This window comes from Lactuca sativa, chromosome 7 (genome assembly GCF_002870075.4).
Source record: "Lactuca sativa cultivar Salinas chromosome 7, Lsat_Salinas_v11, whole genome shotgun sequence".
Taxonomy (NCBI): Eukaryota; Viridiplantae; Streptophyta; class Magnoliopsida; order Asterales; family Asteraceae; genus Lactuca; species Lactuca sativa.
This window is the reverse complement of record NC_056629.2, coordinates 14,211,384-14,215,435: the sequence shown is the minus strand read 5'-3', so window position 1 is coordinate 14,215,435 and position 4,052 is coordinate 14,211,384.

Below are 4,052 nucleotides of genomic sequence, written 5' to 3'. Positions count from 1 at the left end.
TTCCTCTTCATATTTCGAATTGAGAGAAAGTAGCACATAAAATATTATGGCAGAAGATTGATAAAGTATCGAATCTTTATGTAAGACATTATGCATCGTGTCGCATACCCTTCAGGTATAGGATCGATGGCAAATGCTATAATATTTGACCATTTTAAAATTTTCCAAATGACTAGCGCATTAAGAGGGAAAAAGGACAAGAATCGGTTTTGACTAAGATAATTAGACAACTATCAAAGGACAATCCAAAGTTCGCCGAGGATTGGTCGCTTGTGAGTAGTTGGAAGTATAGTATTGGATGGACCATGTCGACATTATTATGAATAGAAAGGATTCTATTAAGAATGAGTTGTCATATGAAAACTATGGAAATGTTTCCATATTGGGAGTTGGATATTGAGAGTCTATGTCTAGATTAGAAATTTTATGCAAAAGGATGCTCAAAGAATGTACTTTGAGTGAGAGACATCACATCTATGGAATTGTCTTGTAACAATCTCCGATAGAGGACTTTGTAATTTCATTGGCAATAGTCATTGCAACTTTAGTGCAGTGACATTACGAAAGGATCATTGCATAAAATGTTAGAATCTAACATATTCTATAAGTGGCAAGAATTTGATATTCTTTCACTTGTGGAAAGGATTAGGAATTGTGAAATGAGTATGATTGGAAATGTATTCATTTGATCTATTTCACAAAGTAAGAACCGTAGGTAAACATTGTGTGCATGCTAAGAGCATGGGACAAGTGCTGTAATTCAAGTAAGAAGTTGATTACCCAAAACAACAAATAATTAGTAATCGATATGGTGATAAATAAAAGGTGTTTTATTTATACTCAAAGGATTGAGGCCATATGGGATTAGTATTATTCTTGTGTTTCACTTGGCATGTTTTGACTTCCTGAATAATTTAATTGGTTGAGAACAGTCAAATTATTCAAACGGGCCACAGTCGTTCATATGTTGGAAGTAGATATGAATGAAGACTGTCGTGAATTGGTGTGTGGATTGTCTAAAGAGTATTAGACATAAGCAAATGTTTGTTGCAACGTTCATGAGTGCTTATAAATATGATTTGAGCATTGGATTAAACCCATGCTCACTTGGATCACTTCATGGATTTTATCACGAGTGATTGGTGAGACGATAATATCTTATATTCTTGAAACCGAGATGTGTGAGTTGTATCTTGCGAGTCAGTTGCACATTGATAATATGTAAACGCACCAGTAACTTGGTGTTATAAAACATATTGTTGTGTGTGATTCGGTAAGTAAGTGCAAGTGAGCATTGAGTCAAAGTTTATCCGTTCCTTTTATCCAAAGTAGGATAAAAGCCATATATGTGGGCCCCTCGATGATTTAGTGATGGCACCTAAGCGCTTGGCCAAGCCGAGACTAAATTGATGTGTTCAATTGTAGTCTGTTGTCAGTCATCATAAATCTAAATTCGGGAAACTGCACATACACAGAGAGAATGATTTAGATCCGTGTCTCAGTCTATACGATATCCAGAATGGAGGAATATATGATCCCTTATCTAAAGGACACGCGTATCTGATCAGAGTTGACAGCGGCTTTGGAAAGCTACGATTGCAGATCAGGATCTGAAGTCATACGCAGATAAGTTATTAGACTTATCCAAGTGGGAGACTATTGGATTAGTGTCTAAGTCCATAACTATTTTGGTATGTAATTGACCCGATGGTGCATGGTCCTTTTGGGTTGCCTTCACCAAAGCAACTTGATAGGATGAATTATGGAGAGAAAGGATTAATTATGATTTATTAATATATTATGCGAATAATATATTAAAGGAGAAATCATATTGTTTAATTAATATTAGTCAAGAATTAATAAGAATTAAGTTTGTGGCTAAAAGACATTAGTTAAACTAAGGGACTAGAACTGTCAGTTGTATGATAGTTGAATATTGAGCTATTGGACTCCACATTAAAGGGGTGGACGAATTCTATGGGGAAACCTATTAGAAATCGTCCAAAGGCCTTTAAGGAAGGAGCCCATGGGTTGCTTAGGGCTTAAGCATCCAAATTAGGGTTTCCTTGTTAGATAACCCTAATAGCCTCACTATTTAAGGAACCCTTAAGCCCCAAAAACGTGGTGAACTAATTAGTTAGGGTTTCCACACGTTTTTGAGAGCCTCCTTATCTTCTCTTCTTCATCCTCTTGCTCTTGGTGTTTGTGAGCCATTAGAGGAGTGACATTTGTGACTCTAAGTTTTCTAAAGTCATCACAAGAAGGATTTGGGATTGTTATTGCTAGATAACAATCAAGGTATGATCTAAACCCTAATTTATATGTTATATTGATTATCATATGCTAGATCTAGGGTTTATAGTCTTGGATAACTTGCATGTACAATAGAGAAACCTAGATCCAAGCATTAGGGTTTGTATGAGCACATAGGATGTTCTTATGGCTAAAACCCATCAGAAATAACATTATCAAAACCCGATGTTATAGAGAAATACAGATGAAAGTGTGAAGGTGGTTTCAAAACCCAATTTCATAGAGAAGTACAGATCGGAGTGTGAAGGTGGTGTGTGTCTGTATTTCTTCAAACCAGAGAGGGAAAGAGAAAGAGATGAGAATATCTATGGAGGTGAAAGCGATAGTTGGTGGTGTCGTTGGCTTCAATTTGTTGAAACCCTTGCACATGAAGCCATAATAAGCAAAAATTAGAGTCTGAATAAAAAGTGATTCAAAACAAACATTAGACGTATTCCAAGAAGGCAAGAACAAATAGGTATAAGAGAGAAACCTGGATGGGCCGAGATTCTGTGGTTTATAGCTAAGATTTAGATCTGGGGTTTCTTGGGTTTCTTAGAGAGAATGGAGTGGTGTATAGAGTTGACTGGAACAGATAAAGATAAGTGAAAGAAAGAAGGTGAGCAAAAACTAATGTGAAATCTTGTCTGGAGGGTGGCTACCAGAACAGATGGAACTGATGAAGGTGTCGTCTTCATCGGAGTACTGAAAAAACAGTTAAAACACATAGATGAAATCAATGAAATCGATGAGCGTGGTCGTCATGGTGAAGGAGGTGTATGTGGTGATTGTGGTAATGGGGTACCGGTAAGTGAAGAAAGAAGGAGATGAGTGCTTCTGGTTGTGGAGATGGTATTTAGGGTTTCCAGGTCTCCAGAGAGAAAATTTGAGTATTCAAATTTTGAAATGAAAATGGTGAACGAAGGAAAAGGTATTCGAGATGGTCGATCCGTGTGAGTGTCCGGGAAAACCATTTCTCATTGGTTGAAACTGTGACAACCCGAAATTTCCATTCAGAACAAACCATTTGAAGCCAATAGAAGTAGAACAGTTACAATGAAAACTCAGATTTCGAGTATAAGATTGGCAGTTTTCAAGATTTTACACTTAAGGAGATATTAGGAGAGTGGATGCACTAGGGTTTTGTGCAACACTGTTATTCCAATACTCTAGGATATTAGAGTTCATTCTGAGAATAGAAATATTTTCTGCCAAAAATCCCAGGACTATATATAGAAAACTGAACCAAATAGTTCATTAGTTGAATTCCAATTAGAGAAAAGCCAAAATTCTCTCTCACGGATCTTCGGGTTTTTATCCCAAATTGTGAGTACTTCGATCTAGTTATGTTATATAGCTTAGATTGTGTTTAGAAACACCAATTACATATCAAATCTGTGAGATTCGGGAGTTTACCGCCCAAGAACGTTCTTGGAGAGTAAACTCCGATAAGTGGCTTAAATGCTACCTAGTCCTTTCCCCGCGAATTGTAACTACCTTAGACTTGTATGCTAGTGTGTATATGACTAGAAAACGTCAAAATAGGATTAAAACCCCAAGATTTGGGAGTTTACCGCCCAAGAACACTTGGGGAGTAAACTCCATTTCAAGGTCCTAAAGGGTTCCAATGACCCTCAAAGCTTTAGAACTCGAACTAGAAGCCTCCATTTCATGTTTAGGACACCAAAAGGGATTAAAATCAAGGATGAAAAGTGAGTTCACGGCCAAGGGTGTTCTTGGGCCGTGAACTCCATGTTTAA